Source organism: Capricornis sumatraensis, chromosome 1 (assembly GCF_032405125.1).
Source record: "Capricornis sumatraensis isolate serow.1 chromosome 1, serow.2, whole genome shotgun sequence".
Lineage (NCBI taxonomy): Eukaryota > Metazoa > Chordata > Mammalia > Artiodactyla > Bovidae > Capricornis > Capricornis sumatraensis.
In genome coordinates this window covers 256,290,062-256,317,698 of record NC_091069.1, presented here as the reverse complement: position 1 = coordinate 256,317,698, position 27,637 = coordinate 256,290,062, and positions in this window count along the sequence as shown.

Here is a 27,637-nt window from a genome sequence, read left to right as displayed (position 1 = left end):
GTGAAGTAGTAATATCGACAGTAATTGTCTCTGAAACAAAGACATAAAGCTTGAATTTTTTGCTAACAGCACCAACGATGAGTGTGTGCTCCAGGTTTACATTTCCTTCTGGAGAGACCAGGAAGCAATTGGTCTCATAAAATTAGCATCAAATGAAGTTAGTTCCCACAAAAATTGATTAACTACCTCCTCCTGCTACTTGTTTTTTTCATAGAATTCTACCTGTAATTACGCATGATTGCCAACTATCATGATCCTTCTTCAAGGACACAGTTTCCATTGTCCTCTCCCCTCGAATTTTTCTGGCTGTGGGGTCATATGGGGCACCATCAGATGTCGTTAACTACAGCCTGAACGGAGAATTCTGTTCTCAGCGTGTCTAGATGGTTTTCGCTGGCATGTATGACTGGCTGAGGGGTTTTAACGCAGTTCAGTTAAGGGAGATGCTACTCCCAGCAAGGGAATGGTCTCACTTCCTAAACCATCACAAACCATCAGCATCTGGATTTACAAACTTATGCTTTAAACTTTTAAAAATTTGTCTGCCAGCCTGTAAAACTTCAATTGCCCCCCGAAACCAGTCATCTGTAGAACCTGAGGTTTTTATGAACTGGCACTGAGAAGCATTCATAAGATTATAATGGGGTCGGGGGGGGGGGGTTATTTCAATAAGGAAAGGTGAAGCAGAGCTTCAGACCCTCTCTCTAAGTTTTCATGCCAACACCCCTCAACACACACACACATACACACACACGCCACACACCACACACCACACACACACACACACACACACACACACACACATCTATGTCTGTCTATGTCACCTGTTTCCCAAGAACATGTTATGAACAAGGTCAGATGCATTTACTACTATTACCATTCAGAGCATGATTCCACAGAACACCAGGACCACGACTCCTGTGTTAACATCTTGGCAGTCTTTCTGGACATGTGTGGAAAGACAGATCCATCTAGCTGGCATCTGGCATTTTCCTGCCTGTGTCCTAGACAGAATGTTGAGCAGACACCTGAGGCCACACAGAGAGACTGCCAGCATCACACCTGTCCTTCATTTCCTCCCAGCACCAAGGTCATGACCGCTGCCCAACCAATCTGGTGAATCTGGCTCAAGTGAAACTTACTGAGGCCCCATGTGCCAGGGAACGGGATCAGAAGCAGCCCACATCCCATCTTCCTTCCGTGGCTCTGAGCCAAAGGAGCAGTATCCTAGAAGGACTGGAGGAAACTGAAACTGGCCAGGTCAAACTCTTTATGTCAACAGCAAGGGGACCAAGACTGGGGACATCTAAGGGATCCATTCTATGGCCCAGGGTTAACAAATTCAGAACAGATGGTTGTACTGAGAACCAAGACGTCTGAGATTATGGAGCACCATTGTGCAAGGCATTGCTCTGAGACCTGCTAGGCATACAAAGAAGTATCAGCTATGGACTCTGTCCAAAGAGCTCACAACAATTGCAAAGAAAAAATGCAAAGTGATCAAGACAACAATTGAAGAATAACTCAGGAAGTGCTCAATTGTGCCAAATAGAGTGATTTGCAGATCATTAATTTTTATGCAGTGGAGCTGGTTCAGATCTCTTTTGGATGAGGTGCTTGGGAGAGATTTTAGCAGGTAAAATTAAATTTAAACAGGATTCTGAATGATGAACAGGTTTTGATCAGGTGCAGAGGGGGAAAAGAGACTCCCAGACAAGAAAGTAGCAAGGTAGGGCCAGGAAAAATAAACATAAATAAGCTTGATCCTCTTGGGTTCAAATTCTGTGGCTGGACCTGACCAGCTTGGCAGCTTCACCCCACAGAGCCTCAGCTTGCTCCCTGTAAGTACAGTAGGGACCCCAGCAGAGAGGCCTCAGTGAGGTTGTGCGTACGTCACCCACGCGGCAGTAGTAGCTTCTCTGTCCTTTGAGTCTCCCATTGCATGTCTGAGTGAAAACCTATGACCCATGACCTCTCCAAGATTCCTCCAAGCATCCAGTGGTATAGATGATCACCGCTTTCTAGTCTCAGAATCTCCTTTCCAAACTCATGGCTCACTTCCCATGGCTGAGTTCTCTCTGATTGGCAATGACACATCCTTGAAAGTAACATGCAGGATGCCACGATGATCAAAGATGGGAGGATATGGGGGGTTTGTAGGCAAGGAACAGTACTGGAAGGTGATTGTACAGACTGGGCATATTAGTTTCCGAGGTCTGCTTTAACAAATTACCACAAACCAGGCAGCTTTCAACAACAAAAATATATTGCCCCACAGTCCTGGAGTCTAGAAGTCCTCAATGAATGTGTCCAAAGTGTTGGTTCCTTCTATAGACCTTGAAGGAAAATCTGTTCTGTGTCACTCTTCCAGCTTGTGGTAATTACCAAAAACTGCTGACATTTCTTGGCTTGGAGACACATTACTGCAACCTCTGCCTTGGCTGTGACATGACCTTCTCCCTGTTTGCTTCTGTGTCCAAGTTTCCCTTTTCTTATAAAGGTACCAGTCACTGGATTAAGCCTAAAGCAAGAGCATTCCAGAAAAACATCTATATCTGCTTTATAGACTATGCCAAAGCCTTTGACTGTGTGGATCACAATAAACTGCGGAAAATTCTGAAAGAGATGGAAATGCCGGACCACCTGACCTGCCTCTTGAGAAACCTGAATGCAGGCCAGGAAGCAACAGTTAGAACTGGACATGGAACAACAGACTGGTTCCAAATAGGAAAAGGAGTACGTCAAGGCTGTATATTGTCACCCTGCTTATTTAATTTATATGCAGAGTACATCATGAGAAACACTGGACTGGAAGGAACACAAGCTGGAATTAAGATTGCCGGGAGAAATATCAATAACCTCAGATACGCAGATGACACCACCCTTATGGCAGAAAGTGAAGAGGAACTAAAAAGCCTCTTGATGAAAGTGAAAGAGGAGAGTGAAAAAGTTGGCTTAAAGCTCAACATTCAGAAAACAAAGATAATGGCATCTGGTCCCATCACTTCATGGGAAATAGATGCAGGAACAGTGGAAACAGTGTCAGACTTTATTTTTTGGGCTTCAAAATCACTGCAGATGGTGACTGCAGCCATGAAATTAAAAGATGCTTACTCCTTGGAAGGAAAGTTATGACCAACCTAGATAGCATATTCAAAAGCAGGGACATCACTTTGCCAACAAAGGTCCATCTAGTCAAGGCTATGGTTTTTCCAGTAGTCACGTATGGATGTGAGAGTTGGACTGTGAAGAAAGCTGAGCACTGAAGAGTTGATGCTTTTGAACTGTGGTGTTGGAGAAGACTCTTGAGAGTCCCTTGGACCACAAGGAGATCCAATTAGTCCATTCTGAAGGAGATCAGCCCTGGGATTCCTTTGGAAGGAATGATGCTAAAGCTGAAACTCCAGTACTTTGGCCACCTCATGCAAATAGTTGACTCATTGGAAAAGACTCTGATGCTGGGAAGGATTGGGAGCAGGAAGAAAAGGGGACGACAGAGGATGAGATGGCTGGATAGCATCACCAACTCGATGGACATGAGTTTGAGTGAACTCCGGGAGTTGGTGATGGACAGGGAGGCCTGGTTGCTGCAATTCATGGGATTACAAAGAGTGGGACACAAGTGAGCAACTGAAATGAACTGAGCCTGGCATGACTTCATTTTAATTTTATTGTATCTTCAAAGACTGTGTTTCCAAATAAGGTCCTTTCACAAGTATGGAGGGTTAGGACTTGAGCATATATTTTTGGTAGACACAACTCAACTCACAGCCCTGGGCATAACGTGATGAAAGTCTGGAATAAGGGTGGTCAGTGAGAAAGGAAAGACGGCAGATGATGAAAAGGTGTTCTGAGGGCAGAATCAGTCATTCCTCTTAACATGGCTTTGGGAAATGGAAAGGAGAAGATGATGTCAATTTTGAGCATTGTGCATTTGTAAATGAGAAAAAAAAACCCTGCATATTACTTGGTAAGTGCTTGATAACTTTGGCAGGAGCTGGTGCAGAAGTATGCAAGTTCCATGAGTAGAAGTGCCAGACTATAACAGGGAAGAACAAATTCGACTCCCTATATTGGATCTTTTTTTTTTTTCAGACTTTAACCTTTGTATCTTATTGCTTTTGCTACAAGTTGAGAATGTTACCTATAGCCTAAAATATAATAGATCATTTTCAAGGCTCTGACCTTTAAAGGTGTAACATGTTTCCATTCATATAGGACAAAAAGTTGCAGAACAGAGAATAACCTTTGTCTTGTTGGGGGGCTATAGGAACTTCATGACCTGACCCTCATGGACAGATACAAAAGAGAATTCTGACACCAAATAGTTTGCAACAAACAATCACACCCCTCCTTTTTTTTTTTTTTTTTTTTAGTAAAAATGAAGTATGAATTCTAACTTGGTTAAGATGAGTTCTCTGGGACACTATGCTACCATCTTCTTGGTAGCAGTACAAACTTGGACTTGTAACAATATTCTGTTGTATTCATCCTCATTATGAGGCTTTCAATAAAATTTGAGCAGAAAAGAGTGGGAGGGAGGGAGGAACAAGAGGATAGGTGAGGTTACAAAGGGAGGGAGAGAGAATGGATGGGAGAAAGGTGAGAATTTACAAGGGGAAACCATTTCTGGAGAGAGTAAGTCTTCAGTGTCAGTAATGCTGAACATTAAATTAAAAGATGCTTGCTCCTTGGAAGAAAAGCTATGACAAACCTAGGAAGTGTATTAAAAAACAGAGACATCACTTTGCTGACAAACGTCTGTATAGTCAAACTATGGTTTTTTCCAGTAGTTATATACAAATGTGAGAGCTGGACTGGAAAGAAGGCTGAACACTGAAGAATTGATGTTTTTGAATTGTGGTGCTGGAGAAGACTCTTGAAAGTCCCTTGGAATGCAAGGAGATCAAACCAGTCAACCTTAAAGGAAATCAACCCTGAATACTCTTTGGAAAGACTGATGCTAAAGCTGAAGCTCCAATATTTTGGCCACCTGATGTGAAGAACTGACTCATTGGAAAAGACCCTGATGCTGGGAAACATTGAGGACAGGAGGAGAAGGAGGAAGCAGGGGATGAGATGGTTAGATGGCATCATGAACTCAATGGACATGAGTCTGAGCAAACTTTGGGAGATAGTGAAGGACAGGGAAGCCTGGGGTGCTGCAGCCCATGAGGTCACAGAGCCCAGCATGAGTTAGCCCCTGAACAACAACAAATGCTGAATATAGATTCCTATGCCCATGAACACAGTGGAAATATGTTATTAGATCTCAGGCAGATGTCTCATATTCATTTGGCATCTGGAATATAAATACATGGAATAAACAGTGACAGCCCAGAAATGGAGACAGAAAGGTATCAACCAGTTTGGGAGTTGTTTTTGTCAGACACCAACCCCTCCCTCTCCTAGAAAAATGTGGAACAAGATCGTCACTCAAGAAAGACCCTGGAGGCATTCTTACCTAGAAAATTGTCCTGACTCATATTTATACAGAGTGTGGCAGGTTAGGTGAAATGAACTTGAGATTTGGGGACTCTCAACCCCCTGCAGATTCTGCATGTTGTATGGATGCTCTGAAGAGTCTTCACTTTATTAGAGCATCCCCAGATTTGATGCACATAAAAGTAATAAAGTCATTCTAACTTATTTATTTTTTATTGCCTCTGATGAAATTGTACTGCAAATACGCTTAGAGAATTCAGATTTTAATTGTAACTAATTGCATTCAGACTCATAAAATAGTGAAACAACACCCAGAGACAAATATGAGGAAGGAGAAACAACAATCCACAAAAGAGAATTTACTGACCACTTTCACAGGCGCCTAGGAGCCACATTTTCTTATTACCACATGTGTGGGGATATCTGGGGGCCCTAACCAAGCCGGCTATGGAAGAGGCAGTAGGCTTCCCTTCTAGTCCCTAATGCATTCTGTTAGGCAGTTAGAATAGGAAGAAGGAGTCCAAAATAGTGTGGCTAAAAGACAAAGAAAGGGAAAAGCCTGTGAAAAGGAAGGCCCGAGGACTGGAGTGAGAACCTCAGGTGAAACAAACAGCCCTTCTGGCTAGCCCAATTTGCATAGAGCAGGCTCAAGGGGAGGAGAAAAAACGTAAAAAAAAGGAGCCAAAATTAAGCCTCTCTCTTCTCTTCGCTTCTTATGGGTCGGCCAGCCCTGACGCCTCAAGGATGTATTTTCCTTTGCTTGCCAAATAAAACTGAGCTGTAACGAAGCTGTAACACTGGTCCGTCCGTCACTTCAATTTTTCGCTGTGGCGAGACAGAACCGAGGAAATTACACACTCCCCCGACAATTCCAAGACAGAACTGGGCTTGCTCCTTTATTTTTCCTATGAAAATCAAGCTAAAACAATGCTAGAGGGTCTATGTAGGGCTCTCCTCTAGAGGGCGCCAAAGTGCAAACCAACAACTCCACCCGCAGGGGTGGGGGCGCCCCTCCAAAGCCGCAGTGGGCAACTTTTCAGAAATGACCAAGAAGTTGTAGAGGCTCAGGCCAGTTGGTTAATATCCCACAAATGAAAAATGAGCAGCTTGTGAATGTTTATTTGTAAAACATTGTGGGTAATTGTGGGGGATCAAATATAGCTCAAGATTTGGTAAGAAAATAAAATAGATACAAGCATCACAAGTTGTTAAGTGTCACAGACAAACACAAATTAAGAGCTGTCCCACTCAACTTTTCTGAGCCATGAACTCTTTGATTGAGAGATGACAATGAGGCCAGGAGGGACTCTACTTCTTAGTTAATGTATAAGGGGTCGACACTGGGTTTCCAAGCAGTTTGTAATTCTTTTTTTTTTTTTTTAATTTATTTATTTTACTTGGCTAATTACTTTACAACATTGGGGTGGTTTTTGCCATGCATTGACATGAATCAACTATGGGTGTACATGCATTCTCCCCATCCTGAACCCCTCTCCCACCTCCCTCCCCATCCCATCCCCTTGGGTCGTCCTGGTGCACCGGCTTTGCGTGCCCGGTTTCATGCATCGAACTTGGACTGGTCATCTATTTCACATATGGTAATATTACATGTTTCAATGCTATTCACTCAAATCATCCCACCCTCGCCTTCTCCCACAGAGTCCAAATGTCTGTTCTTTACATCTGCGTCTCTTTTGCTGTCTTGTATATAGGGTTTTCATTACCATATTTCTAAATTCCATATATATGTGTTAATATACTGGACTGGTGTTTTTCTTTCTGACTTACTTCACTCTGTATAATAGGCTCCAGCTTCATCCACCTCATTAGAACTACCTCAGATGCATTCTTTTTTATACCTGAGTAACACTCCATTGTGTGTATGTACCACGACGTTCTTATCCATTCGTCTGCCGACGGACATCTAGGTTGCTTCCGTGTCCTAGCTATACTTTTCCACTGAACATTTTAAAGGACAGTTGAATTCATCTCAACTAATATTATTGAGGTCTTCAACTATTTTACTGCCTCCCTTTCTAGCTGAGTGGGACCCACAATGAAGAAAACGAAACAAATTACACCAGCAGTCATAAAATCCAGTCGTTGCTGCTCTTGTTCAGGTGCTCAGTTGTCTCTGACTCTTTGCGACCCTATCGGCTGCAACACCCCAGGCTTCCCCGTCCTTCACTCCCTCCCAGAGTTTGCTCAAACTCTTGTCCACTGAGTCGATGCTGACATCCAACCATCTCATCCCCTGAGGCCCCTTCTCCTGCCCTCAATCTTTCCAAGCATCAGGGTCTTTTCCACTGAGTCAGTTCTTCATATCAGGTGGCCAAAGTATTGGAGCTTCGGCTTCAGCATCAGTCTTTCCTATGAATATTCAGTGTTGATTGCATTTAGGATTGACTGGTTTGATCTCCTTTCAGTCCAAGGGGATTTCAAGAGTCTTCTCCAACACCACAGTTCAGAAGCATCAATTCTTCAGCACTCAGCCTTCTTTTTGGTCCAAATGTTCTCAAAGTTGAAAACATTTAGCAGTGCTATTCAACTTGAAACTTCATTCATGTCTCTATCCCTGGAGGAATAAGCTGCGTGAACACTTTTTCTAATTTGGTGAAGACTGCTTGATGGATTGATAACCATGTATAAGAACGCTCAAATAAACATTTGAGAATAAAACAAACACCAGGAAATAACAAGTGTTGGCAAGAATGTTGAGAAATTGGAATCCTTGTGCCCTGTTGATGTGAATGCAAGTGGTGTAGCTGCTGTGGAAAACAGCATGATCATTCCTCCAAAATGAAACATACAATTACTGTGAGATCCAGAATTCCACTTCTGAATAAGTACTCAAAACATTGGAAGGTGGAGTTTCAAAGAGATATTTGTGCGTCCTCGTTCATGAGAGCATTATTCAGAGTAAACAAAAGGTAGAAGCAATTCAAATATCCATCGATGGATGAATAGATGAACTGCAGGTCTATGTGTATATGCACATGTATACTATGTACACATGTATACACACACACACCATGGAATACTATTCAGCCTTACAGAGAAGAACATTCCGGCACGTGCTCCAACGTGGGTGAATCTTGAAGAACTATGCTAAGCACAATAGGCTAGTCCAAAACACGAACCAATGCTGTATGATTTCACTTAGATGGGGCACCTAGAGTAGTTAGTTGACAGAAACATAAAGAACTGTGCTGCCAGGGGCTGGGGAGGAGGGGACGATGACTTATTATTTGATGGAGACAGAGTTTCAGCTTAGGAAGATGAAAACGTCTGGAGATGAATGGCTGTTTCACAGTAGTGTGAAGGTACTTAACGCCACTGAACTGTACACTTCAAGATGGTTTAAATGATAGATGTTATATATATATATATATATATATATATATATTGCCACAATTTTTAACAGATTAAATTTTAATTTAAAAATGTTTCAGATACACAGGAAGACTGATGTGCTACCATAAATTAAAGTAGATGTGACATCAGCAGTAATTCGGTGCCTACTCCTCTACGCCCACTCAGTGAAGTAGGAGAAAAAAGCAACATTAATGTCAATAGTTAGAATTACAGATAAACCTAGATTTTGAAATAAAAATAAGAATAGATAAAAGTAGCCAGCCTGAGGAAGTGCAAAGACAGAAACCTCTAAATCTTACATTAAATGAAAACCTTCAGTTTAGCCAAAGCAAAAAGGAAACTGGAGGGAATGAGAGATGTAAACAGCTCATGTTTGGTTAAATAAACTGCTGAGTCAGAGCCCACTGCTCTCATTAGAGCTTCCAGTTCCAAGGACCAGAGCAATGCTTACACAGGTTTTCAAAAGATGCTTTTACTGTATGTCATTTACTGAGATAAATGCATTACATGTGTTGCTTGTAAATCTAAAGGCAGTCTTGCAATGTAGTTCCCATTTTATAGATGAGGAAACAGAGGCTCAGAAAGAGATATCATTCCATACAATACAGTTTAATAACTAAGAGCGCAGTCCTTGGAAGCCAAAAGACTCTACAGCTTGCTGGTCTAAACCTTTTGAGCAAGTAGTTTACCACTGTAAGCTCTTTATCTGTAAAATGGTAAATACTAGTAATGATACCCTTAACTTTCTCATACTCTGGCTGAGAGACTCTAGTGAATTAAGGCATGTTAAATGTTGGCTGCAATATCTGATACACTGTATGTGCTTTGCAAACGCTCACTGTGGTTTCTAGGAGGATTACAGCTCTGCTGTAATGGGCTCGTTGCCCACCGTCCTCTTCTAAGGAAAACTCCACCCTCGGCAGCATGTTGAAGGAAGCAGCACCAAGCAGCCCTTGAGACAGGGGTGGCCAGGATGTGACCCAAGGCTAGCCAGTATATCAGGCGGCCAGTGACCTTCAGAGTGGCCTGGACTGCACGCCAAGTGTCTGCTCAAAAGGCATTGCTGAGAGTTGCTGAGAGTCCAAGAGTGCCTCTCAGACTACTAGACCCTCTCCCCTTGGGATCTGAACAGGGGAAGACAGAGAGAATGGGCTGGCTGGTACCTACTGGAAAGACAACATGACTCACAACGAGACGAAGAACCAAAAGCATTGGCAACGTCTCCACCGTGGCTGAGTTCACGGGGCACTGAGGCCTGAGTGAGTGACCCTGAAGAGTCTAGTTCCGGACCATGGCTGGCAGGAAGTCCTACTTGCTTGGTGAGACTGTAACACAAGGAGCTGCCAGAATGTTGCCCAAAGTCATACATACATTTCTTAAGTGCCGACAATGGCAACTTCCCCCAACAGGTCTGACCACAAAGATGTGGCTTTTCTGCTCTGGCCTTCAGCCTTTCAACAATTATCTGTGTTGTTCTGGGAACTGGGAAATGCATATTGTAGGTCTGAGTTGCCTAAACTTTACAAATGACATTAAATGAAAGCTAAATGGACCACTGGGCTTCCCAAGTGGTACTAGTGGTAAAGAACCCACCTGCCAATGCAGGAGATCCAGGAGACGTGGGTTCAATCCCTGGGTTGGGAAGATCTCCTGGAGGAGGGCATGGCAACCCACTCCAGTATTCTTTCCTGGAGACTCCCATGGACAGAGGAGCCTGGCAGGCTGCAGTCCATAGGGTGGCAAAGAGTTGGACATGACTGGAGCGACTTAGCACGCACACACACAAATGGACTATTAAGATATCAGTGTTTTGCTGCTGCTGTTGTTACTGTTCTTGTTTACGAAAAACATTTGAATGGAAATCATATTGGGATGAACTGTCTTATGTTTAATTTTCAGACATAAATCTCTCATGTCCTTACTGAAATATAAATTAAGATTGAGTGTAATTTAGTTGTTTTATAAATGATCACACAGTCTTGGAAACTACGCAGAAAAGTTTGCCCAGCTAATCTCTAATTTCTATGGATAAGAAACACATACAATCTCATACAGAAAAAGTGAAAGTTGGTTTGTGACAGAGAGCAACATTCCTCCTCTACAAAATGGGGATAAGAGGAGTGCCTGCTACCCCTACTTTGACCAGCCCAGTCCCACCTGCTTCTGGAACTCGGGTCTACCTGAGTTCCAAGGGTGGTGTGCTGAGACCGAAGACACAGAGTCCTGTCAGACTGAAGTTTGGGGAGATGGTTTCAATGACTTAAAACATCAGTGCACCATGGAAATGTGGCCACGAAATCCCATGTCTCATTCCAAGAACAAGTCATCTTAGAAGCTGTCTACACAGTAAACCATCTGTGAGATAACAGGCTTTCTAACACTGCCCCAGTTCAAGCCTAGAAGCACAAACCCCATAATCAACAGCAGTTATTAGGAAAAGCAGAAAGGGGCTGACTTTTGAAATATAAAAGCTTTTATTTTCATGCAGTCATATCAACCTTCTGCTGTGACTATTTCATATTGCTTTTACACTTAAAAGGACTTTATTTTTTTGCTCTGAGATACACAAATATTCTGCTACATATTCTTCCAGGGATTTTATCATGGCTAATTTTTCACATTTAAATCTTTAATCTAGTATTTATTAGGGATAATGTATCAAAACACATATCTACATTTACTTCATATTAACATACTTATTCTGTTTGGGGAGTTTCTATTTCATTATTTTATTCTGATCATCTTTTCTGGGCCACCACCACCTGTTTTGATTATATTAATATTAAATTATGTTTCTATATCTAGTATGGCAAATATCACAAGTTAATCTTTTTTTATTTTGTTTCTGTTTTAACTTTTCTCAGGTCTGCTCATGAATTTATTCTTCCAGATAAATCTTAGCGTTACTTGAACATGTTGCAGAATAAATCCCACTGGAAATTTAAATGCAATTGCGTTGAATGTATGAATGAATTTGGGAAGAACTGACACCTTCCCATATATAGAATGGGGTGGTTTTTATTTAACATGTTGTTTTTAATGTAGCTATCAGATTTTTAGACTACCTTCACATTTTTTTTTGCAAAATTTTTATAAAGCTATTTAGGTACTTAATATTTTGTGTTCTCATTATAAATGGGAAATTATTTCCATTAAATATTATACTTAGGTTTTTTCTTGGATTTTAGAAAAGCCATTTATTGTTAGAAATTCATTATGTGTCTAGCCACTTCATTTTTAAATTTGAAGGTCGAGAGTCTTTCTGGGCAAGCAGCCATTATTATCTTAAAGTAATAAAAAGGTAAATTTCTTATTTTTAAAATACAGTCCATGGAATTCTCCAGGGCAGAATACTGGAGTGGGTAACCTATCCCTTCTCCAGCAGATCTTCTTGACACAGGAATTGAACTGGGGTCTCCTGCATTGCAGGCAGATTCTTCACCAGCTAAGCTACCGGGGAAGCCCAGTAAAAAGGTAAATTTATTGTTTTTCTCAATGTTATAAATCTTACTATGTTGACTAAAATTTCTGGAACCCTAAATGGTAATGGTGGTAGCAAGCATCCTTCACTGGCTCTTGGTTTTAGTGAGGATGTGTTAATATTTCCTTATCACTTGTGTCTCTGGCTTTAATTTCATATAGAGCTTCTGTCCTGTGTTGAAAAGCAATGCTTTCATTTCTGATGATGCTGCCTGTTTCTCCTCTCTCTCTAATAACAGCAATTCAAATAATAATATGCTAGCTTCTAATATGATTCTAAATAATAATATGCTAGTGACTGCATATCACTACTTCTGTGTGTGCATGTTAAATCACTTCAGTCATGTCTGACTCTTTGTTACCCTATGGACTGTAACCCACCAGGCTTCTCTGTCCGTGGGATTCTCTAGGCAAGAGTACTGGAGTGGGTTGCCATGCCCTCCTCCAGGGGATCTTCCTGACCCAGGGATCAAACCCACGTTTCTTACGCCTCCTGCCTTGACAGCCAGATTCTTTACCACTGCACCACCTGGGAAGCCTGTCTTTGTCTCCAATTAAGCATAAAAAAAAACAAACAGAGATGTGCCACCTGTGACTTCAATCACATTTTCCAGTAACTATTCTTCAATTTTTTAAAAAGGAGACAGAAATGTTAACTAACCAGTCCTTGATCACATAGCTGCCAAGTGCCAGAACTTAGCTTCGAACCCTAGTCGATGAAAATGTTCTAGAGTATGACATGCCGATGTTGAAATTACACAAGGAGTTTGTGGCTATTATTCTTTTTGTGCCCTCTCCCACATGAATTTCCTCCCATCTGGGCTCTGCTCTGCGCCACCAGGCAGATGACCTCTGCAGACCACTGGCCCCTGCCTCCCTTGCTGGCTGCCTTCCAGTGGGTTTGGCCAACGAGCATCACTGACATGACACTGGAAGTTAACAAGAAGAAGTAAGGATATTTCGCCCTCTGCTTTCTCCCTGCCTAGGCATGAAATCGCTAGTAGTAGCTGAGTTCTAGTTGCGTTCACAATAATAGTGAAATGCCAGTGTGAGGCTCCAGCACCAACCCTTCCGTGGCCATAGCCTACTGTGGCCACTATCTCTAGGTGCCTAACAAACCTTTTATGTTTCCTGAAGTTGTCTCTTCATTAAACTCTCTATTAGAAAAACCTAGTGGGGATGCTGACTAATTCAATGATTCTATTTTTTTTATAATTAAAAAATAACTTGTAAAACTTCAAGAATATAACACAGAAGAAAATACAAGTGACTTTAGATTTACTGATAACTTCTTAGGTCCAAAAGCATGATCAATAATTTTTAAAAAAGGGATAAGCATGACTTTATTAAAATTAAAAATTTTGAAAATTACACTGTTAAAAGAATAAAAGAGCAAGCCACAGGCTGGTGAAGGGTTTTCTCAAAACACATATTAGATAAAGGACTTGTATCTAAAATATACAAAGAGCTTTTAAGGTTCAACAATAAGAAAACAAAAAACTCACAATAGGCAAAAGATCTGAACAGATAGTTTATCAAATAATTTATGGAGAGAGACAGTAAATAAGTTTATGAAAAAATGCTCAACATCAATAGAAATTAAAACAAGAAAATAAATTAAATTAAAACTAGAAATTAAAACAAGGAAATAGCACTATACATCTGTTAAAAAATGGGCAAAATCCCCAACAACGACAACACCAGATGCTGGTGGGGAAGTGGAGCAACAGGAACTCTTATTCATTGCTGGTAGGAATGCAGAAAGGTAGAGCAATTTTGAAAATCAGCTTGACGGCTTCTTATAAAACTAAATATACTCTTACATGATCAAATAGTCACCCTCCTTGGTATTTATCCAAATGAGCTGAAAACTTCCTTTCAGACCAAAACTTGCACGTGAGAAGTTTATAGTGGCTTTAATTTTAACAGCACAAATTTGGAAGCAAGCTGGATGTCCTTCAACAGCTGAATGTGTAAACACTGCGGTGCATCCAGACAATGCTCTTGGAGTGGGAAATGGCAGCCCACTCCAGTATTCCTGCCTGAAAATCCCACAGACAGAGGCACTTCATGGGCTATAGTCTATGGGGAAACAGTCAGACATGACTAAGCACACATGCACACGCACGCGCACACACACACACACACACACACACAGACAAGGCAATACTTATCAGCAATAAAAAGAAATGTGCTGTAAGCCATGAAAAGACTTGGGGGAAACTGAAAGAAGTCAATCTGAAACAGCTACACACTTTTTGATTCCTATTGTAGGAGAAAACAATAACAGTTTCTTTCTACCCTTCTGAGTCCTGAGTTGAGACTTTTGTAATAGAAAGCAGGTTAACAAGAGGAAAACAGAAGGGTATTAACATGTTTAGTTTGTACATACATGGGAAATACCAGGGCAAATGCAGAACTCCCTAAGGTGACTTAGAATTCAGGATTAAATACCATCTTAATAGGATATAAGAAAAGGAGATACAGGCCTTTTAGGGAAGAATAAATAAATTTTAGGAAAGATGATGGGGGCCTCCAGAATAATAGAGAGGCGTGATAGTTGGTGACAAGGTCTGTCTGGATGTGATGTTGACTTCTAACCTCCTTTCCTGTGGCAAGAAGCAATCTTCCCTGGTCGATGAAGGGGGTTTATGACAACCGCACTCCTTTGGAGACTCTGTCTCTAGGCAGATAGGGGGAGTGCAGAGAAGCCTCTTCTGCATTTGCTATTTTTCAAATGCCTCCAGCTTAAACTAATCAATGAACCCAAGAGTATATTTCGGAGTATTGTGTCCTGAATTCCTACAGTCATATTTTGGAGTGGCATATTCTGCTACCCTCTCTAATATATGGCATTCTGAAAAAGCCAAAACTATGGAGCTAGTGAAAAGATCAAGGACTTTTGAGTTTTTAAGGCAGTGAAGTCATTTGAATTTTTAAGGCAGTGATACTTGTTGTTGTTCAGTCGCTAAATCGTGTCCAAATCTTTGCGACTCCCATGGACTGCAGCATGCCAGGCTTCCCTGTCCTTCACCATCTCCTGGAGTTTGTTCAGACTCATGTCCATCCAGTCGGTGATGCCATCCAACCTTCTCATCCTTTGTCATCCCCTTCTCCTGCCTTCAACCTTTACCAGCATCAGAGTCTTCACAAATGAGTTGGTTCTTCGCATCAGGTGGCCAAAGTATTGGAGCTTCAGCTTCAGCATCAGTCCTTCTAATGAATATTCAGGATTGATTTCCTTTAGGATTGACTGGTTTGATCTGTTTGCAGTCCAAGGGACTCTTAAGAGTCTTCTTTAGCACCGCAGTTTGAAAGCATCGGTTCTTCGGTGCTCAGCCTTCTGTGATACAGTAATGGTGGATATATATGTCATTATACATTTGTGACAACCCATAGAAGGTACAACACAAACTTTACACCCTAATGTAAACTATGGACTTCAGCTAATAATGATGTGTCAATATCAGCTCATCATTTGTAACAAATGTACCAACTGGATGCAATATACTAATAACAGAGGAAATTGTGGTCAAGAGTGTATGGAATCTCTCTGTATTTTTGACTTAGTATTTTTGCATACTCAAAATGGCTCTAAAAAGTCTATTAATTTTTTTAAAAATTATCAATTTTCTGAATGCATTTTCAGTATTTGTAGAGATCATTGTGTAGCTTATACTAGACCTTAAATTGATAGATTTCTTAGCGTGGAGTGATCCTTGAGTTCTCAGAATAATTCTATTTGATTATGATACATTCTCATCTTTATTTGGCACTGAAATTGATCTGTTAAAATTTCATTTAGAGTTTTTGCACTTATAGTCATGTGTGAGTGTCTCACACGATATTTTTTTTAGCTGCATGCATAGTTTTGGTGCTTTCTCAAGCTTTAGTATCAAGTGAGTCTAATTCATAAAAATGTATTGAGATTTATACATAATTGTATATGTTTATGTGTATGTGTGGTATTATATACAGTATAAAGTATTTTATATGAAACCACCTTAACTTGAAAATTTCATATATTCTGAATAATCTTCTCAGTAACATGCCAAGAGCAATTGGCCCATTCAAGTTTTCTGCTTTCTTAAAACTTCTATCATTTATACTTGGCCAGAAAATTGCCCTTTTCATAAAAATATCAAATTTATTTATAGAAAGTGTATTTTTAAAGTTACCCTTATTTTTGCAGTTTCTTCTCAGTCTGTAATCTCATAATTTTTTCACACCCCCACTTATATATCTTTATTTGAATAAAATTTATTTAGTCCAAAAAGTAAAATTTTAAAGTGAATGCATATCTTTTGTTGATTTCCTCTTATTCAAGTAACTAGATTTCAGATTTATTAATCTACCAATTCAATTGTTTCCCCTTTCCTGATGTCATGCTGCACACTCCTCTCAGTCATGTCTCCTGGGGTCTGACTCTTTGTGACCCCGAGGACTGTAGCCTGCCAGGCTCCTCTGCCCATGGGATTTTCCAGGCAAGAATACTGGAGTGGGTTGCCATTTCCTCTTCCAGGGGATCTTCCCGATTCAGGGGTCAAACCCATGTCTCTTGAGTCTCCTGCAATTGGCAGGCGGGATCTTAACCACTGAGCCACCTGGGGAACCCTTCTGGATGTTAGGGAGAAAAATCCATTCCTGTACCTAGGCCTCCTGCTGGGGCCTCTGTAAGAGACTGGCCAGAGGCAGGTTAATAAGAGAAGAACCATCAGAAGAGTGTCAACACAGGTGTCCTGCATGTGCGCACAGGAGCACCCAGTCATCCTACGCGCTGGTTAGAACTCAGGGTTAAGTGCCAAAGCCTGCAAAGGGGTCTGGGAGCTTCTGAGCAGGAGAGGCACTTTGTGGGAAGCAGACCAGGAAAAGTAAGGTTTAGCAAGGGGTGCTTAGTGAGGTTTGTGAGGCCGATTTCTCAGTGCCTTCTCAGCTGGTGCAAGAGAGGGACCCATCTCTACAAATGGAATTTTCCTTTACAAAGGGAAACCTGTTCTCTGTTGTTACAGCTTTCCCTGTATCTGCTGATTCTCAGTGGCCTTTAGCTCAAAGTAATTCCTCTACCAAAGAATAAATTTGGAGATGGCATATTCTGGTTCCCAGGCTTCCCTGGTGGTTCAGATGATAAAGAATCCACCTGCAATGCAGGAGAGGTTAGATCCCTGGGTCAGGAAGATCCCCTGGTGAAGAGAATGGTACCCACACCAATATTCTTGCCTGGAGAATTCCATGAAGAGAGGAGCCTGGTGGGTTACAGTCCATGGGGTCATTGTGTATTACACCTCTGGCACTCATTTCTCTAATAACAGACCTTGTACCTTTTGATCCCCTTCAATAATCTGACCCATGCCACCCCTAACCCTGACCCTTTTCTGGCAACCACAAATCTGTTCTCTGTGTCTATAAGATATTTTTGTTTGTTTTATTTTAGATTCTGTAAATGAGAGATTTTATGGTGTCTCTATTTCTCTATCTGATTGGCTTTGCTCAGAATAATGGCCTCAAGACTCATCTATGTTGTTGCAAATGTCAAGATTTCTGGTTGTTTTGTGTGTGTGTGTGTGACTGAATAAGATTTTGTTCTATGTATATATCACATTTGCTTAACCCATTCACCCATCAGTGGACACTTGGATCGTTTCCATGTCTTGGCTACTGTAAATAATGCAGTCAACATGGGGTACAGATATCTTTGTAGGCAGAGATTTCATTTCCTTCAGGTAAATACCCAGAATGAAATTGCTGAATTATACGATAGTTCTATTTTTAATTTTTTGAGGAAACTCTATACTGCTGTCCATGGTCACTGGGCCAATTTATATTCCCACCAGCAGTGCACAAGAGTTCCCTTTTCTTCACATCCTTGCCAACACTATTTCTTGTCATTTTAATAATAGCCATTCTAAAAGGGGTGAGATCATATCTCAGGATGGTTTTGATTTTCAGTTTTTTTAGTGATTAGTGATATTGAGCATCTTTTCATGTACCTTTTGACTATGTGTATGTTTCTCCCTCACTGATAATTTAATTTTGGCCTTTATGTTTATTAGAAGCATTCTCCTTTAAGTCTTTTTTATTTTGGCATCATTTTCCTAATTTCTTATGATGAATAACTAGTTTAAAAATAATGTTTATCTCTTAATAATGATATATATGGGGTCTTCCCTAGTGATCCAGTGGTAAGACTCTGCACTTTCAAAGCTGAGGTTGCAGGTTCGATTCTTGGCCAGAGAACTAAGATCCTACATGTCTCGAGGCATGATCAAAACTTAAAAAATAAAAAACAACTAAAAATAATGATATATAAGGATATATATTTGCTTCTGAAAGAAAACTTTAACTTCATCTGCTAAGTTTTAGCAGTTTTCCTACAATGTACCAAAGGATAGTCTTCTTTTTCTTTCTTTCTTTCTTTTTTAAATGCTGAACTGTTTGGGTTTCTTGAATTGGTGAATTGATATTTTTTATCAATCTAGGCACATTTTTTGGCCATTACCTCTTCAGTTCTTGCTTTTGCTCCTCTCTCTCTCTCTCTCTGTCTCTCTGTCTGTCTCCCTGTACTCCCAATTATACATCTGCATTTTTAATAAGACTCAGCCTGTCTCTGGTTCTTCCCTGTTTGTCAGGCAAGACTCTGCAAGGATTGAAAGCCTGGTGGATTACTGTCTCCAGCCAGGAAAGACTGGGCAAATCTACCTCTTACCTCTAGCTCGAGCTTGCTTCTTTATCTCCCGTTCCCTGTAGCTTTCAAAGGTGGCAAAAATCTTAAGTGGACAATTGACCATCCCTGTTCCTCTGGGAAATGTAATCTCCCAAGCACTCTGAGATTAAGACAGATTCTACCCTGTCTTTTAGAAACTCTTGGACTGGCACATCAATGTTCCATGTGCACAGGAATCTTCATGACTTTGGATTAGGCAGTGACTATTTTTAATGTTTTTATATTTAGTAACTAGACATGTGTATATATATGTTTTTAATTAGTTAAGTTTTTTAAATCTTAGAGCATTTACTTGAATTGATGTATTTGTTTATTATTGCCAAGTAAAGACAGTTTCTTCTGATGCTTCTTTACATAAAATTTTAAAATTAGCAGTTTTTTGTTTTCTTGCCCTTCTTCTCCATCTACTTTTTAACTTTGGTTGTAATAATCTTGGATTTTAAAAGTGTGTGTGTGTGTATGAGAGAGAGAGAGAGTGAGATAGGAGGGCTGCTTTCATTTTCAGAAACATTTAAACATATATTCACTATGTTTTCAGCAATATTTTTAATACTTATTAGAATCTAAAAAATAGATCTGAGTGTTTTCTAACTTATCTGTCATAATTTCCATGTTCCCAAGTTTTATAATACATAGTCAGTTTTAATACATATTCAGTTTTGGATTTCTTTTTTTTTTTTTTTTTTTGGGGAAATGGCATTGAAATGAGCTACTTTTTAAAGCCTTGGCTGTTTACTTTTGTCTTTACAGAAAAAGGAAATCTTGTTCAGTCTAGATATCTGGGTTATGACCTTTCCCCTTTAAACCTCTGCAAATGTTAGTCTTATTTATATCTGGTGTTCATTATAAGGGAAAAGTCTGAGATAAGGATTATTTTTCTTAATTTGTAGGAAAATTGACTTTTCTGAGTGAATGCTCTCAGTGTGGACCTTTTGCCTTGAGATTCATAAACTTCACAAAGCTGCATCTGGATATTAACCTCTGTTTTTATTCACATGAAAATAGGTAAAGCATTTTTATTTGCAGATTTAAATTTTTCTGGGGAAGAATTTAAATGCTCTTTTTTTTTTCTTTTTAAGTTTTGATCATTGCTTCTGTTCCATTTGTATTAGCACACACAGACACAGAACTAAACTTAACAATCTTTTACTGTGTCTGGATTTTTAGTTTTTTCCTCCTTCCAAGACAATGTTATATTTGAATATTTCTGTGGTTTCAGTGTTACTTTTAGATCATTGATCCTTTGAGTTTCTTCTTATGTGAAGAATTGAGATGAGTGCAATTGTGTGGTAGTTTGAATTGCCAAAGAATGTTCAAACTACCGCACAATTGCACTCATCTCATGCACTAGCAAAGTAATGCTCAAAATTCTCCAAGCCAGGATTCAACAGTACATGAACCATGAACTTCCAGATGTTCAAGCTGAATTTAGAAAAGGCAGAAGAACCAGAGATCAAATTGCCAACATCCGTTGGATCATCGAAAAAGCAAGAGAGCTCCGGAAAAACATCTACTTCTGCTTTATTGACCTTGCCAAAGCTTTTGACTGTGTGGATCACAACAAACTGTGGAAAATTCTTGATGAGATGGGAAGACCAGACCACCTTACTGCCTCCTGATAAATCTGTATGCAGGTCAAGAAGCAATAGTTAGAACTGGACATGAAACAACCAACTGATTCCAAATAGGGAAATGTCATCCCTCTGCCTGCAAAGCAGGAGATGGAGGGTTCAATCCCTGGGTTGGAAAGATCCCCTGGAGAAGGAAATGGGAACCCATTCCAGTAATCTTGCCTGGAAAATCCCATGGCTGTAGGAGCCTGGCAGGTACAGTTCAGATTTCAGTCACTCAGTCGTGTCCGACTCTTTGTGACCCCGTGAACTGCAGCACACCGGGCTTCCCTGTCCATTACCAGCTCCTGGAGTTTACTCAAACTCATGTCCATTGAGTCAGTGATGCCATCCAGCCATCTCATCCTCTGTCGTCCCCTTTCCCTCCTGCCTTCAATCTTTCCCATCATCAGAGTCTTTTCAAATGAGTCAGCTCTTCACATCAGGTGGCCAAAATATTAGAGTTTCAGCTTCAACATCAGTCCTTCCAATGAATACCCAGGACTGATCTTCTTTAGGATGGACTGATTGGATCTCCTTGCAGTCCAAGGGACTCTCAAGAGTCTTCTCCAACACCACAGTTCAAAAGCATCAATTCTTTGGTGCTCAGCTTTCTTTATAGTCCAACTCTCACATCCATACATGACTACTGGAAAAACCATAGCCGTGACTAGATGGACCTTTGTTGGAAAAACAATGTGTCTGCTTTTGAATATGCTGTCTAGGTTGGTCATAACTTTTCTTCCAAGGAGCAAGCATCTTTTAATTTCATGGCTGCATTCACCATCTACAGTGATTTTGGAGCCCAAGAAAATAAAGCCTGTCTCTGATTCCATTGCTTCCTCATCTATTTTCCATGAAATGATGGGACCAGGTGCCATGATTTTCATTTTTTGAATGTTGGGTTTTAAGCAAGCTTTTACACTCTCTTCTTTCACTTTCATCAAGAGGCTCTTTAGTTCTTCACTTTCTGTCATAAGGGTAGTGTCATCTGCATATCTGAAGTTATCAATATTTCTCCCGGCAATCTTGATTCCAGCTTGTGCTTCATCCAGCCTGGCATTTTGTATGATGTACTCCATATATAAGTTAAATAAGCAGGGTGACAATATATAGCCTTGATGTACTCCTTTCCTGATTTGGAACCAGTCTGTTGTTTCATTCATTTCAGTTCAGTTCACTCAGTTGTGTCCAAATCTTTTCGAGCCCATGGACTGCAGCACACCAGGCTTCCCTGTCCATCACCAATTCCCAGAGCTTGCTCAAACTCATGTCCACATTCAGTTCTGTTGCTTCTTGACCTTCATACAGATTTCTCAGGAGGTAGGTAAAGTGGTCTGGTAGTCCCATCTCTTGAAAAATTTTCCACAGTTTGTTGTGATCTACACAGTCAAAGGTTTTTGCATAATCAATATATATACTATATCAACTACTATATCAACATGCGATAAGAAGAGACCAAGAAACCTCAAAAATTCGGTCAACAACTAAGTTAGAAAGTGAGATTAATTTTATGCAATCTCTCATTATTATTTTTTAAAATAAGTTCTCACTACAAACTCAGCCCCACAAGAAATGGATGTACTCCTTGTGTACTCCCAAGGAACCTCCAAGCTAATTGACATCAATCTTTGAGTTACCTTAAAAAATTTACTGAAGAATGAGTTCACAACCTGTATGAGACTCTGAATATATTTGTGTTTTAAATTAGTCACTTGGACAACTGTCATTGTAATTACTATTTGTATCAAGTGATCATCAGCCAACAACTCCACTGTGATGTTTACAAAGAAACCAAGTAATAGCTGGATATATATGGGATGAGATAAACTATGCATAGAACACTTTTCCTTATCTATTTGAAATCAAGAAATTTGTATTCAGAGTGAAGCACCCAGAACTTTCCTTTTGTCTGCCTATGAAGAAGGTAAGTTGGTTTTGAAAATTCTAAGATGACTAAATCTCTTTTTAGAAATAATTCAATGTCAGCTGAGTTAGATTTTGTTATAGTGCTGCTTCCAATGTTTCTAGATGCCTATTTATTAAATCCAATGAGTCAATAAAGAAAGACTAATGTTGCTTCGTTGAATCAAAACTGAGTTTAAGGGAATAAAATAGGGTTATGTCAAATTTCTATGAAGACAGAAGATATTACCAGTGATGGGCTGTTTTTTTTTTTCCTCAGAAAGTAATTACTATTTTTAGTTATCTAATCATTATTTTCTTCAAACATGTCTTTCTAGACATTTTTATGACAGACAAGTTTGAATGTGAGTCATCACTAAGAATTATTATTCATATCACATTCAATGTTTTAACAAAGTGGCACACATCTTAGTTTTTAAAATCAGTAACGATTCTGGGAATCTCCCAGAGTAAGCTCCCTCCCACCAGTCCTGAATTTCTCTAATGAGTGAGATTGCATTGTAAATGGGCTCTTTTCCTCCTTCCCCTTGTGGCTGGATGTCTAATCACTTGATACTCAGTTGGTATGGTTTATATATTGGACTTTCCTGCTGGCTCAGATGATAAGGAGTTTGCCTGTAATGCAGGAGACCCGGGTTTGATCCCTGGGTTGGAAAGATGCCTTGGAGAAGGAAATGGCAACCCTCTCCAGTATTCTTGCCTGGAAAATCAGAGGAGCCTGGTGGGCTATTGTCCATGGAGTTGCAAAGAGTTGGATATGACTAATCAACTATCACATACACACATACAGGGCTTCCCAAGTGGTGCTAGTGGTAAAGAACCCCCCTGCTAAAGCAGGAGGCATGAGACATGGGTTCGATCCCTGGGTCAGGAAGATCCCCTGGAGAAGGGCATGGCAACTCACTTCAGTATTCTTGCCTGGAGAATTTCAAGGACAGATGAGCCTGGCAGGCTGCAGTCTGTAGAGTCGCAATGAGTCAAACAAGACTGAAGCAACTTAGCACACATGTGCATACATAGAGCTCAGGTAAGTAAGTAAGTATTAGTCGTTCAGTAATGCCTGACTCTTTGCGATCCCACAGACTGCAGCCCACCAGACTTCTCTATCCCTGAGATTTTCCAGGCAAGGATACTGGAATGGGTTGCCATTCCCTTCTCCAGGGGGATCTTCCTGACCCAGGGATTGAACCTGGGTCTCCTGCACTGCAGGCAGATTCTTTACTGACTGAGCTACAAGAGAAGCCCACTAAGATCTAAATACTTAAAGGAAACCCCCCAGCATTGCAAACCCTCCCCCAGCTCTCCCCTCTGACTCCTGCAGTTGGAGCCCACTTCTTGCCCTGATTGCTGCCCCTGTTCACAGTCATTTCCAACTGGACGAGATTAAGAACTTCTGCCTTGCTTCCCAGGGTCATTTTTTCTTGGATCCCAGTTTTCCCAGCCTTCCTTTCTCTGTCCTTCCTTCTACTATCAGATCACTGCCTCCCATGGATGTCAGAAAAAAAAAAAATAGCCTGGCTGAAATCACATTCATATAGTACTATCCCCACTCCTTTTACGTTTGCATGGTTTTTCTGCTTCAAAATTGATGTCCTTCTGAAAAGGACACTCAGAGATCTAATTTCTATCCCATGTATCATAACTTCATGTGACACTGCTTCTCTAATATTAAGTGCAATATGCTCTCATTAAATGTACTCACAGCTGCCAATTTTCATGTGTATCTGAAGAGCTGGAATTGGAAATGCTTCCTTTAAATGGGATGCTTTTATCTGATTAATATCCACTTACCACTCTACATGAGAACATGATCTCTAATCCCCACAAACTGGGGGCAGATTCTTACCACGTGGGCTCCACGGGGATGTATGCTCATTTACTCCTTGGGGAGAAATAAACTGCATTCCTATGTGGAATGTTCCCAACTTCCTTCACTAGGCTTTATTTATAGGTCAGTTTACTGAACTTAAATGACTGAGGTTAGACATTTGGATTCATCTCCTTTGAGATACACAAAAATAAGTGAAAGAATTGTCAAATTTCATCCAAGGTTTCTTCTCTGGAAAATGGTGTCCAATACGTACAATGTTTATATGTCGGCTGTAAAATAAAATGTCAAGTATATTTATGTTGTGCGATAATTATGGCAAAGTCATGGATTTATAAGGAAACAGTATTGCACTCAATGAGAGAAAGAACTTTCTAACAACCAAAGCTGTGGAACATACCCTCCCTTCGCCCCCCGCACCAGGGTGGGCTGGTCCCTAGGGACTCAGAAGATGCAAACAGAGCCTGAGGCGGTTTAAACTAGATCTGCTTTTGGATTCCTTCTACTTTGACAGCTAAGACTCCAAGGTAACCAAGTGCAGAGAGAAAGTTACATAACGTTCCAGACAAACAAAACAAAAATGCCATTTTCAAAGGTATCCTCAGATGACTCGTGTTGAAGAATCTAAAGTCTTGCGTAAATATTTTCTTTTCCATGTGGGTTTTTCATTCTGCCTCTGCCTCACCCCTCGGTTCTGTCTCATGACCATCTTCCTCATCGTCCGAACCAATGAACGAGAGGAGCAGCTGAGTCTTCCTTGTTTCTTGCCCTAAGCCTGTCTCAGGTGGGATGGGGGATGGCAGAGCTGACAGCAGATTTATGTAATGCCTACAGTCATGATATGTCCACAGATGCTTCAGTGGCAAGATAGAAAGGCAATAAACGGATATTGCCTGCCTTCTTTTTCCTATTCTAATTACTACTTTATCTTTTTTTTTTTGGATATTTACCCCTTTATAAAGGTCAACAGGATTTAAGTATCAACATAAAAGACCAATTTTTATCGCCTTTCCCATTCCAACATGCTATGATATTATGACTTTTATAGGTTCCTGTGACTGTACAATGGAGAAGGCAATGCCAACCCACTCCAGTACTCTTGCCTGGAGATTCCCATGGGCAGAGGAGCCTGGTAGGCTGCAGTCCATGGGGTCACGAAGAGTCAGAGGAGTCGGACACGACTGAGGGACTTCACTTTCACTTTTCACTTTCATGCACTGGAGAAGGAAATGGCAACCCATTGTTCTTGCCTGGAGAATCCCAGGAATGGCGGAGCCTGGTGGGCTGCCATCTATGGGCTTGCACAGAGCTGGACATGATTGAAGCGACTTAGCAACAGCAGCAGTGACTGTACAGACAACAGATCTATCACTGGCCAGGAGGCAGGACATGTCCAGGTTTTTTCTTAATCTCTGAGGGTCTTACTTCCCCACAAAATGCCCTTGAGTGCCATGGTCAGACAGGGTCCTGGGCTGGGTGGATTGTTGTTCCCTTCTGGTGCAATATGCCTAAGTTTTTAGTGCTCAAATTTATTCCTCTGTTCTGCTGGCTACCCTCCTCCATAGAGAATGGGCTCACAGAGAAGTTAACACACTGGCATTTCTTTCCTTTTTACTGAGACACAAGTGGCTATATTAACTAGCCACAAGTACATGCTAGGTTATTTATGGGGCTTCCATGGTGGCTCAGATGGTAAAGGATCTGCTTGGAAGATCCCCTAGGGAAGGGAATGGCTACCCACTCCAGTATTCTTGCCTGCAGAATTCCATGAACACAGGAGCCTGATGGCCACAGTACAAAATCTATTTATAGATTTTTTTCTGTTCCTCAGAACCTGGTGAAGGCTCTCATGTAAAAGGAAAGACTTGGGAGTTCTGGTTGTAGCTCTGACACGTAAAGAGCTCAGAAATTATTCTATCCTGACAACCAGAAAAGGTTGAACCTTTCTCTTGGAAAATCAATGACATTTCTTGGAGCCAGGAGAGAATTGAAGGTGTTGAAGATCTCCTTATGTCTCTGGCAGAAGGAGGGGAAGAGTAATCTTTCTGAAATGTGTCCACAACAAAACCACCTGCTCCATGGAAAAAAGCCTTGCTAGAGTCACATCACAGCTAGGGGAAGGGTGTTCCTCCCACTACAACACCCTCTAAACTTCCTGTCTCCTTATATAGGGAGTGAAAAACGATAGTCAACAATGGTAACTTCTTCAAGGGAAAATGCTGGGAGTCCTGCAGCCAGGAGAGAGAGTGGACCAATGGAGGAACACTTGTGAAAGACACGGGTCCCAGACACAGACTCATGAAAAGAAAAAGATTTATTCATGAGATTTTAGAATATTTCTCCTACCCAGTGTCTTACCACCAGTAGGATCCAGTATAATAGCAGCAGAGCAGCACCAAAAAAGCTGACACAGATGCAGAAAAGCCCAAAATCAAGCGAAAAGAAGATGTTAGTCGCTCAGTCGAGTCCACTCTTTGTGATCCTATGGACTGTAGCCCACCAGGCTCCTCTGTTCATGGAATTCCCCAGGGAAGAATACTGGAGTGGGTAGCCATTCCCTTCTCCAGGGGGTCTTCCTGACTCAGGAATTGAACCTGGGTCTCCTGCATTGCAAGCAGTTTCTTTATTGTCTGAGCCACCAGGGAAGCCCCAAAGTCAAGAGAGGAGACAAAAACAGAAACTAGAGGAACCTGAGACCTCTACAAGTTTCTACATCTCAGGGAAGAGCAAACGCTAGGTGAGTGAGTGAAAGTGGCTCAGTCGTGTCCGACTCTTTGCAACCCCATGGACTTCTCCAGGCCAGAATACTGATGTGAGTAGACTTTCCCTTCTCCAGGGGATCTTCCCAACCCAGGAACTGAACCTAGGTCTTCCACGTTGCAGGCTGATTCTTTACCAGCTGAGCCACAAGGAAAGTCTTAACACTAAACAAACACAGTCAAACTCCTAGCAATATGACACAATCAAAAACGGGCAGAAGACCTAAACAGACATTTCTCCAAAGAAGACATACAGATGGCTAAAAGCACATGAAAAGATGCTCAATGCAAATCAATTCTACAATGAGGTATCACCTCACACCAGTTAGAATGGCCATCATCCAGAAACCTGCAAATAATAAATGCTGGAAAGGATGTGGAGAAAAGGGAACCCTCTTGCAGTGTTGGTGGGAATGTGAATTGGTGCAGCATCTATGGAGAACAGTATGGAGGTTCCCTTAAAAAAGAGAAAATATGGAGCTACTATGTCATC